The following is a 10,808-nucleotide window of genomic DNA, read 5'->3' as shown; positions in this document are numbered from 1 at the left end:
ATGGTCGATAGTTCAGTTAACTTTACCTTACAGCCAACCCTTTCACTCCATTTTTGCACTCATCACCTTGACCAAGACATTCATTAGAGACACAGATGATTTTACCTTCCTCCAAAAGGGATTCATTCAGGTTTGCTTCTGGCATTCTTTTGGGTAGGAGCATGTAACTTTACTCAATTATGAATGAAGTATTTTTTTAGCTGAATTTCTCTGTTTGAGCTGGTCTGTTTCTCCTTTTCAAAATTGATTATTTTTATATGAATATAGCTGCTTTACAATGTTGTGTTACCTTCTGCAGTACAGCAAACGGAATCAGTTAGATGTCTGTGTTTATGGATATGTATACATATATATATATATATATATATATATATATATATATATATATATACATCCTTTCTATTTTGGATTTCCTTTCCATTTAGTTCACCACAGAACATTGAGTAGAGCTCCCTGTGCTATACAGTAGGTTCTCATTAGTTATATATTTTTATACATAGTATGACTGGTGTATATCAGTCAATCCCAATCTCCCACTTCTTCCTATCTTCTCCTTTCCACTCTTGTTATCCATATTTTATTCTGTATGTCTTCTCCATTTCTCCTTTGTAAATAAGGTCATCTATATCAGTTTTCTAGATTCTACATGTATGCGTTCATATACAATACTTGTTTTTCTCTTTCTGACTTACTTGACTCTGTCTGATAGTCTCTAGGTCCATCCAGGTCTCTGCAAATGGAGGCTGGTTTATTTCTAATTCATCCTTATCCTAGGTTGTTTGAGCCTCTCTTCATTTTTGGAAACTGAACCATAACTTTTGTCCCACATGCTACAGCCACTGTGAGTCCCATCAAATTATTGAAAATTCTGCTGGGATTCTATGTCAGTTATTTCTTTAAACTATTTAGCCTCAGGGCTGATGCTTAGAGTCAGCAAAATGGTTTAATGCAGAAACAGTGCTAAGTGTCAGAGTCACTAAAGTTCACTTCCTTTCTCCCCAGGACAAGGCCTTTTCAAATCCTGCTTGGATCATTCCCTAATGTCTTTAAACAGTGATGCTCAAAAAAAAAAAAATTTTTCTTGAGGTGAGGTTCACATAACATAAAATAACCCTTTCAAAGATGATCAATCCAGCGGCATTTAGTACTTTCACAATGCTGTGCAGCTACTATTTCTGTCTACTTCCAGAATATATTATCACCCTAAAAGAAAACCCCATAACCATTAAGCACTTGCTTCCTGTTAATCCCCTCATGTGGCCTTCCCTGGTGGCTTAGAAGGTGAGGCGTCTGCCTGCAATGCAGGAGACCCAGGTTCAACCTGAAACAACTTGATATCCATGTACAATTTTTAAAAATTAATCTAGGCATAGACCTATACCGTTCATAAAGATTAACTCAAAATAAGTCATAGGCCTAAATATAAAATACAAAACTATAAAATTTATAGAAGATAAGCTCAAAGAATATCTGTTTGATGTTGGGTTTGGCAATAACTTTTTTTTTTCATTTGTTTTTATTAGTTGGAGGCTAATTACTTTACAATATTGTAGTGGTTTTTTGCCATACATTGACATGAATCAGCTGTGGATTTACATGTATTCCCCATCCTGGGCAATAACTTTTTAAATGGAACACCAAAAATGTACTCCATTAAAGAGAAATGTGATATGTCGGTATTTTTAAAATTATAAACTTTTGCACTGTGAAAGACACTTTTAAAACAGAAAATACAAGTCAAAGCCTGGGAGAAAATATTTGCAAAACACATACTTGATAAAGACTTTTTTTCTGTTAATGATTGTTATCCAAAACATACAAAGAAATCATAAAATTTAACAACAAGAAAGCAAGCATCTGAATTTTTTAAAAAATGGGTAAAATATATTAAAAGACTCTTGACAAGATAGACAGATGACAAATAAAAATATAAAAAAATGTTCAGCATCATAAATCATTGTTGTTGTTGTTCAGTTGCTAAGTCCTGTCTGATTCTTTGCAACCCCATGGACTGTAACACACCCAACTTCCTTGTCCTTCAAGTCTCCTGAAGTTTCCTCAAATTCATGTGCATTGAATCGGTGATGCCGTTCAACCATCTCCTCCTCTGCCGGCCCCTTCTCCTCCTGCCCTCAATGTTTCCCTGCATCAGGGTCTTTTTCAATGAGTCAGCTCTTGCATCAGGTGGCCAAAGTATTGGAGCTTCAGCTTCAACATCAGTCCTTCTAATGAATATTCAGGGTTGATTTCCTTTAGGATTGACTGGTCTCCTTGCAGTCCAAGGGACTTTCAAGAGTCTTCTCCAGTGCCATAAGTCATTAGGAAATTTAAAAGTAAAATAATGAGATGGTATCAATATTTCTACCATTAGACTTAGAATATACATATTAGATTTTTAAAAAGGGAATACCAAATTTTGGCAAGAGGGCAGAACGACAGAAGTTGTCATTTATTGCTGGTGAGAATGCAAAAGTATAACCATTTTGAAAGAGAGTTTGGTAATTTCTTATGAGGACAGTGTTACCATATGATCCAAATACAAACTCCTTAGTATGTACCCAACTGACATGAAATTTTAAGTCTACATAAAAACCTACACATAAATGTTTATGGCAGCTTTATTCACAGGTACCAAAAGTTAGAGGTTAAAGAGGTTACTTTGATAGGTTAATGGATAAACCAAGGGTTGTATATCCATACAATAAAATATTATTCAATGATAAGAATAAGTGAACTATGAAGTCCTAAAAAGATACAAAGGAAGCTTAAATTCATATTGGTGAGTTGATCTGAAAGGCTATATAATGTATGATTACAAACGTATGACATTCTAAAAAAGGCAAAACAATAGCAAAGTGATCAGTGGTTGTCAAAAGGAGTGTGTCTCCAGACACATATTCCCAATTAGCACATTTTATTCCCTTTGTATTCTCACCCAAATATCAACTTTCTATTGTCAATATCCGTTTGATCATTGAAAAACCAAGAGGATACCAGAAAAACGTCTACTTCTGCTTTATTGACTATGCCAAAGCCTTTGACTTTGTTGTGTGGATCACAGCAAACTGTGGAAAATTCTTAAAGAGATGGGAATACCAGACCACCTGACCTGCCTCCTAAGAAATCTGTATACAGGTCAAGAAGCAACAGTTAGAACTGGACATGGAAAAACAGACTGGTTCCAAATCAGGAAAGGAGTACGTCAAGGCTGTATACTGTCACCCTGCTTATTTAACTTATATGCAGAGTACATCATGAGAAATGCTGAGCTGGATGAAGCACAAGCTGGAATCAAGATTGCTGGAAGAAATATCAATAACCTCAGATATGCAGATGACACCAGCCTTATGGCAGAAAGCGAAGAAGAACTAAAGAGCCTCTTGATTAAAGTAAAAGAGGAGAGTGAAAAAGTTGGCTTAAAGCTCAACATCAGGAAACTTAGATCATGGTATCCGGTCCCATCACTTCATGGCAAATAGATGGGGGAACAGTGAGAAACTTTATTTTTTTGGGCTCCAAAATCACTGCAGTTGGTGACTGCAGTCATGAAATTAAAAGACGCTTGCTCCTTGGAAGAAAAGCTATGACCAACCTAGACAGCATATTAAAAAGCAGAGACATTACTTTGCCAACAAAGGTCCATCTAGTCAAAGCTATGCTTTTTCCAGTAGTTATTTATGGATGTGAGAGTTGGACTATAAAGAAAGCTGAGCACCAAAAAAATTGATGCTTTTGAACTGTGGTGTTGGAGAAGACTCTTGAGAATCTCTTGGACTGCAAGGACATCCAACCAGTCCATCCTAAAGGATATCAGTCCTGAATATTCATTGGAAGGACTGATGCTGAAGCTGAAACTCTAATACTTTGGCCACCTAATGCGAAGAACTGACTCACTGGAAAAGACCCTGATGGGGGAAAGATTGAAGGCAGGAGGAGAAGGGGATGGCAGAGGATGAGATGGTTGGATGGCATCACCAACTCAATGGACATGAGTTTGAGCAAGCTTGAGGAGTTGGTGATGGACAGGGAAGCCTGGAGCGCTGCAGTCCATGGGGTCGCAAAGAGTCGGACACAACTGAGTGACTGAACTGAACTGATTCATCTCCCACCTTCTCACTCTTTTCAATTTCTTTAGCTCTTATTGACTTTACTATGCACTTTCCTTTAAGTCATCTTTTTATATCCTGTTTCCACAACCGTTGCAAGTTCTTGTCAGTATGAAGGGAGCTTACTGTCCCCAGCTCAGATAACGGCCGTAGTTTATACATTGAGGCGTGGTGTGCCCCGCACTGAATAGTAACCTGCAGTCAGAGAAAGTCCATGAGACAAAATACCACAGAAGAGCTTTCTCTTCTGAAGGCACGGTGCCATGTTTTGATGTTTATTTATTCAAGAATACTTACTGAAAATCTTATTTTTTGTAAGAACCTGGATCAGGCTCTAGAATACCAACAATGAAGAAAACACTTCAGCATTTTTATTAATTATTTTTCTAGGCATATTGAATTTGCCTTCTAAACCTTCTAGAGCCTATTCCTTTTAAAGAAAAATTGTCCATCTTATTCTAAATAAGTATTTGCAAACTTACAGAGAAAAATTCTAGTACTCAAAGCAGCAAGGAAACTCTTTAAGGGAAAAGAACTGTTTAAACTAGAGCCATATGCATCCTTTTCTATGTGACCATATTATGCCAAGGAGACAAGCCTTTAACTCTGCTTTATACATTAGCACAATGGAGTTTTTCCAGGCAGGCCAGGGTTTATGCCAAATTTGCCTCAGTGAAATCTATGGAGCAGGCCTTCCTATTTTAAGAACTCATAAGCCTTGAAAATAGAAATCATCCACGTATCTCCATTTTCAGAGTTCATAATGTCAGTATTTCTTTCAGCTTCCTCTAACTTGCTTTGAAATAGGTTTGCATTTTTGTGGTGATTCTTAAAAATTAGTAAGTTCTGTAAAAGTCAGAAAGTCATACTCTGTTGGATCTCAGTTCATCCAAAGTTTCTTGGGATATTTATATTTTTATATCAACAAGAAACCTGTTATGTAATACTTGTTTGCAGCAAGAGTTATTAAAAGCATGCTCTTCAGATTTTTGTTGAAAATTAGAAATGAGTTCACTTGAAATTTTTTTCATATCAGTATCTGTACTCTGGTAATTTAATAAGGGTTACAAAAAATTTAGAATGAATTCACTGGCACCCTTATTAATTATATGGGATGATTAAATGTCTTCACAAAGATGGTAATAGCAACCTCTGCTAATAATTACTAGAACCATAATTATGTCAAAAGTTTTACTTCCTTTTGAAGCTGTATTTATGTTAAGCATTCTCCAGCAATACATAATTAGGGAGAAAAAGAAGAAAAATAACCCAAACTCGCATCCACTCACCCATGTACAGTAAAGCCAATCTATTAACACTGGATTATAGTGAATGAAAGTACATAATTAATTATAGAGTATCAAGCAAGGAAAATGCGCAGCTCATGCTCAGGAGACCCAGACTGTTTGGTGGCTTTAGGAAAGTAGTTTTAAAGACAGTATGATGGAGAAGGCTGCAGGGTATGTGATCAGCTTGTGCTCAACTCTTGGATTGGCATTATGGTGACGTTTCAAGCATCATCAACTTTGTAGTTACAGCTGGGGTAGGATATAGTGTGTCTCTGGGCTAGACACTGCTGTTTGTCAAGGGGAGTAAAATTCAAGCTCTGTTCCCACCCAGAGACTCCAAGGACAAATCTAGTGGCAAACACTGGGCTCCCCTAAAGCAGAGATAAGGTGCCCACTCCTGAGGTCAAGGAATTCTTCCCTGTGTACACATGTGCAGGAAGGCTTCTTGGGGGTTGAATAGCAAAATGTGTACATGCACCCATTGGCCTCTGCAGTGGGATCCATCTTAGAAAAAATTTGTGCATGCATCTTGGAGAGGGTCCATGGACTAGTCAGGTGTGAAGAAAGAAACAATTGGTTAAAGGTAAACAAAGACCCAAGAGGACTATCCTATGTAAGTGATTTATATCACTTTTTTACTGCCCTCCTTCTCACTTAGGACACTTGCGTTCCTCTCCAGATGTGTATTTCTGCCTAGCTTCTGACTTAACTGCACTTCTCCTCATTAGAGAGGATGCCCATACCTTTTCTGTCTCTGGAGGTGTTTATCTGCCTTGCATCTGTCGTAAATAAACAACCTCTTTTTCTGTGTGCGCTCCCATACATCTCTAATAACAAGCTTTGCACCTATTTTACAGTTTTTGCCTCCTTGAAACATTCTTGCTTTCAAATGAGGGAAAGAACCAGGGCCACTTTGCTTCTAGACTCTAGCCTCTGGCGGTCTGGTAGCTAGGATCCCTGGGTTTTCATCCAGGCTACCCATGTTCAATCCCTATGCAGGGAACTAAGATATCTCTTCAGGCCTGCTCACTGCTCTCCCTCTGAGATCTTGTGGTCAGTAGTTTTCATCTGGTGAGGATCTGCCTCCTGTAACAGCTACTTAGGAATGTTTGCCAGGTCTTTATCTATATCTTTCGGGAAACCAGTAGTTGGATGATTCTACTGTGTGATGGATTGATAGTCTAAATTGTTACCAGTTTCACAGCCCAAGGGCTATTCTCTTGATTCTACATCTTCACATTTCTTAAGCATTAACTCATGAGTTCTGCCACTAACTCATTAACTCTTGAGTCAGCCAGTCAGAATGTTGCAGGAGAGGCCTGAGAGACTAAAGTAAAAACCTCTTACCTTCAAGGACAGGGCCACAGGGGCTTGTACATGGTTTCAATACCTCCCTTTTCTTTGATATTCCTCAATCTTGAGGGGATTGGGTTTAGGGAAAGAAAAGAAGGTGAAGTTTTGGATAGGGTTAACCATAAACTCAGAAGAGGTACTGGGTTTTAGTGGCATGCGGTTTCAATATCATAAGGATGGGAAAAGACCAAAAATGCAAAATTGGAAGTAGCATTCCTATTGATGCATATCTTTTATGAATCATTATAAACTTGAAAAATCATGAGTTGAATCCTCGTTAAGTTGGGGACCATCTGTGTTCATTATTACAAAGGCTGTGAGGCAATTTCGGTTGTGACAAATATGTTCATTATCTTGATTATGGTGATGATTCCATGGATGTATACATACATATGTGAATAATGGACTTTAACTATGTACAGTTTGTTGTATGTCAATTATACCTTGAAAAAGCTGTTTGAAAATACTTTGATCCAGGTTGCACTTGGAATGACTCTTTTACCCTTGCATGATTTTGGAAGAAGATGCAGTGATAATTTGGAAAACAACTGTCACTGAATTATGCTGTGAAGCTAATGATGACCTATACAAATTTTCCAAGATGATATTTTTCATTCAAAAGCTAGACGTTTTGTCGAACTGGCAGACTTAACTTCAGTTTCTTGAAAATATCTCTAAGTCCTAAAATCAGAACAACCATAGTTGGTTGTTCTTTTATGTCAAAATGACTTCCATGAAAAAAGTGGAGAGTGAAGCTCACAACTCAATCATGAAAGTGCTTTTTCTTAAGATTTCCATTGTTCTTTATAATGCAGGGGTGGGGCTTGAAGAGCACTCCCATCCTGTCACACAGAATATTAAAAAGATACGCACTCAGGGTTGAGGTTTAATGAAATTAACAATTATAATGGCATCAGCAAGGACATATTTATTATTACTTTTATAATTTATTGATTTATTTTTTGCTTTACTGGATCTTCATTGCTTTGCACAGGCTTTCTCTGGTCGCAGCGAGTGGGGGCTACTCTGCATTGCGGTGCACGGGCTTCTCACTGAGGTGGCTTCTCTTGTTGCAGAGCACAGGCCCGAGGCTTCAGGCTTCGTTAGCTGCAGCCCACGGGCTCAGTAGTTGTAGGTCCGGGTCCTAGAGTGAACTGGCCTCAGTAGTTGTGGCACACAGGCTCCGGAGTCGCTGCTGCGGGTCCTAGAGCGTGAGCTCAGTAGCTGTGGCTCACTGGCTTAGTCGCTCCTAGGCATGTGGGATCTTCCCAGGCCAGGAATCCAGTGTCACCTGCGTTGGCAGGCGGATTCTTACCCACTGCGCCACCAGGGAAGTCCAAGGACGTGTTTAAACGTCACTCTTTCTTTGTTTCTGCTTTGCCCTGCCAGTGTGCAGTGGTGAGGAGTACACCGATTCCTAGTATAGTTTGTTGTCAGCAGTTTCGCCCACCTGTTGCTTTTGCATGCAGTGAAAAAGGCAAATACTGTCTTAGTGTCAGTAGAAAAACAGTTTGACTTGTAAGCCCCTGAAAGAGTCTTGAGGAGCCACAGGGTGTTGCAGACCATACTTTGAGAACCGTTGGAAATGGTAACATAATTGCAAGAGAGAAAAAAATGTTGAAATATTGTAAAGGCAAGTAGAAGGAAACAAGGCAATTAAAAACACCTGGGAAAAAGTCTAAACAAGTAAATTCTGTTCCAAATGTAAAGCAAACTAAAATGTGGCACGACTTTTAGACAGTTCAGGGAGTGTCTTAAACATGATTGCTGTTAATATTTTCATTGCATCTTTCATGGTTTGTGACATTGGAACATATGAAAAAGAAATATAGTCCTTGTCTATGGCCAGTAGTGAAAAATATTTACATAGTCATGTAATTCAAATCTTGTTTATTTATTTTCAACCTTAAAGTGGACAAACCGTGTAAGACTTGCTTAGGCTTGCAAAACAAATTCATGTGTTGTGACTGACTGGAGAAGGAAATGGCAACCCACTCCAGTGTTCTTGCCTGGAGAACGCCAGGGACAGAAGAGCCTGGTGGGCTACAGTCCATGGGGTCACACACAGTCGGACACGACTAAGTGACTTAGCAGCAGCAGCAGCCGTGAGAAAGAAGAGTTCACCAAGGATGGGGTGTGGATGTGGAAGGCAGGAAAGGTGGAAGAAAGAGCAAGGCTGCTAAAAAAAGAAAAAAAAGGAAGCAAAAGATACCATTGGACATTGGATTGAACATGGAACTCAGATTTAAGTAAAGTATTTAAAGTTACAATTGTAACAGCAGTATAAATAATCCTACAAATAATGATATTTAAAGAATAAGAGGGAGAGAAGTGTGATGTCATGAATTTTAGCAAAATCTTCAGTTTGCAAGACTAGGTGGCCACTGACCACCTTGTGGAAACTGAAAAATTGACTCTGGAGTAGAAGTGTCATGGAAATAGCTTCTGGCAGAATTTAAAGGACAAATAATAGAATTCTGTTTCTAGGGAACAGAACTGACGTAAGGAGGGAGAATGACGCTTTTCAACATTGCATCTTCTGTAGTTTTTTAAAAATAAAATCAGGTATTGAAATACATATTGTATTGAATATATAGCATATGTATTATGCTAATTATAAAAATTATATTTTAATTTAAATCTTTATATATGTTATACTATAAATTATAGAAAATAATTCTAGAATTATATAATTAATAACATAGATCTGATAGACAGAGTGCCTGATGAACTATGGATGGAGGTTTGTGACATTGTACAGGAGACAGGGATCAAGATCATCCCCATGGAAAAGAAATGCAAAAAGGCAAAATGGTTGTCTGAGGAGGCCTTACAAATAGCTGTGAAAAGAAGAGAAGTGAAAAGCAAAGGAGAAAGGGAAAGATATTCCCATTTGAATGCAGAGTTCCAAAGAATAGCAAGGAGAGATAAGAAAGACTTCCTCAGCGATCAATGCAAAGAAATAGAGGAAAACAACAGAATGGGAAAGACTAGAGATCTTTTCAAGAAAATTAGAGATATCAAGGGAACATTTCATGTAAAGATGAGTTTGATAAAGGACAGAAATGGTATGGACCTAACAGAAGCAGAAGATATTAAGAAGAGGTGGCAAGAATACACAGAAGAACTGTACAAAAAAGATCTTCATGACCCAGATAATCACAATGATGTGATCATTCATCTAGAGCCAGATATCCTGGAATGTGAAGTCAAGTGGGCCTAGAAAGCATCACTACAAAGAAAGCTAGTGGAGGCGATGGAATTCCAGTTGAGCTATTTCAAATCCTGAAAGATGATGCTGTGAAAGTGTTGCACTCAATATGCCAGCAAATTTGGAAAACTCAGCAGTGGCCACAGGCCTGGAAAAGGTCAGTTTTCATTCCAATCCCAAAGAAAGGCAATGCCAAAGAATGCTCAAACTACCACACAATTGCACTCATCTCACACGCTAGTAAAGTAATGCTCAAAATTCTCCAAGCCAGGCTTCAACAATACATGAACCGCGAACTTCCAGATGTTCAAGCTGGTTTTAGAAAAGGCAGAGGAACTGGAGATCAAATTGCCAACATCCGCTAGATCATCGAAAAAGCAAGAGAGTTCCAGAAAAACATCTATTTCTGCTTTATTGATTATGCCAAAGCCTTTGACTGTGTGGATCACAATAAACTGTGGAAAATTCTTAAAGAGAAGGTAATACCAGGCCACCTGACCTGCCTCTTGAGAAACCTGTATACAGGTCAGGAAGCAACAGTTAGAACCGGACATGGAACAACAGACTGGTTCCAAATTGGGAAAAAGAGTACGTCAAGGCTGTATACTGTCACCCTGCTTATTTAACTTATATGCAGAGTACATCATGAGAAACGCTGAGCTGGAAGAAGCCCAGGCTGGAATCAAGATTGCCGGGAGAAATATCAATAACCTCAGATATGCAGATGACACCAGCCTTATGGCAGAAAGTGAAGAGGAACTAAAGAGCCTCTTGATGAAAGTGAAAGAGGAGAGTGAAAAAGTTGGCTTAAAGCTTAAAATTCAGAAAACTAAGATCATGGCATCTGGT

This window comes from Cervus elaphus, chromosome 18, assembly GCF_910594005.1.
Source record: "Cervus elaphus chromosome 18, mCerEla1.1, whole genome shotgun sequence".
Classification (NCBI taxonomy): domain Eukaryota; kingdom Metazoa; phylum Chordata; class Mammalia; order Artiodactyla; family Cervidae; genus Cervus; species Cervus elaphus.
The sequence above is the reverse complement of the archived record's forward strand: the minus strand, read 5'-3'. Positions refer to the sequence as shown.